This window comes from Triticum aestivum, chromosome 2B (assembly GCF_018294505.1).
Source record: "Triticum aestivum cultivar Chinese Spring chromosome 2B, IWGSC CS RefSeq v2.1, whole genome shotgun sequence".
NCBI classification, from domain to species: Eukaryota; Viridiplantae; Streptophyta; class Magnoliopsida; order Poales; family Poaceae; genus Triticum; species Triticum aestivum.
Genome location: NC_057798.1, coordinates 770,926,266 through 770,927,739, shown reverse-complemented (window position 1 = coordinate 770,927,739; position 1,474 = coordinate 770,926,266).

The window sequence follows — 1,474 nt, the reverse complement described above, 5'->3', positions numbered from 1 at the left end:
AGGGTTAGGGTTTGGCGGGGCGCGGGCTGGGGTGGGCCGGCGGGGGTGGGCGGCTTACAAAGCCTGGGCGGCGGACGAGTCTGGGTCGCCCACGGCGGCCTGAGTCGGTTCGTTTTTTTTTGTTTTTTTAAATAACTCAGACACGCAGAAAAAGCAATAAAAGAAATACTAAACGGACTCCAAAAATCCCGAAATAAATTTTCCCCGTCCTCTAAAAATAAGCCGGACAAGATGAACATTTATTTGGGCCTAAAATGCAATTTTGAAAAAACACGCATTTTCCTAATTCAAATAAAATAGCGATAAAACACCAAAATAAAATCTTATTTGATTCTATTATTAAATCCTCAATATTTATTTATTTTGGGAAAGTCACTTTATTCCCTCTCTCTTATTTTTATAATAGAAATATACGAAGATGAAATAATCAAAATCAAATGATCCTATTTTCAAAATTTGAGAAAACTCAAATATGAAAATAATGAAATCCCCAACTCTCTCCATGGGTCCTTGAGTTGCGTAGAATTTCTAGGATCAAGCCAAAATGCAATAAAATATAATATGCAATGATGATCTGATGTATAACATTGCAAATTGAAAATTTGGGATGTTACAACTAGCCTTGCCTGGACCATACCTAAAAGTGATTAGCCTCGTGAAAAGGTACCAGGCATGCTTAGCCTGGCCAAGGCAACCGGAATGGGACGCCTGTGATTGCTAATTGCAGTTGCCTGGGTCAAATAAAGAAATCAGATGCACACTTCTAAAGACTAGTACCTCATCATTGCTTAACATTTTCTCCATGCCACAACCTAGAACCAAACAACATTCGCACAGGGAGACAATGTTAAACAACGTTCGCACAGGGAGACAATATCAGGACAAAAACCAGTTGACTCCCAGGCTATTCTCAGGCTACGGTTTTTACCAAGCATAGTGCCCAGGGCACCAACCAAACTAGTCCTTAATGTCAGAAAAATCTGGGGGTATTCTATAAAATAGCATGACAGACTAAGAATACCTATTTCTTTTATTAATAGGTACAGATGAAGTTAGTGAAAGACAATAAGGCTAAAGTAGTGAAATACAAGACATAAGCAACTACAGTTCAACCATTACAAGTATGAATGAAACACATACGACTAGGTCGATTTCTTCCACAACAACGCCTTCAAGAAGGGATATACTCGCCCATGCCACCATTGTCACATCTGACTGGTGAGGGACAGAACAAGGATTTTCATCGTGATACCCGATACCAACCAAATAAAGCCAACACATCAGCAGGGAGACAATGTCTTCAATAAGAAATGATGGAAGTTCACCTCTGCTGATCCCGACTAGCTAAGACCAGAGTAAGGGTTTTTACCTCAGACATGTAGTTACGGTTGTTAGTCCACACTAGGGTGGAGCTTCACCAGTAGATAGGTGAGATGGATTCCCACATCAGACCATCACCATTGTCGTCAAGAGG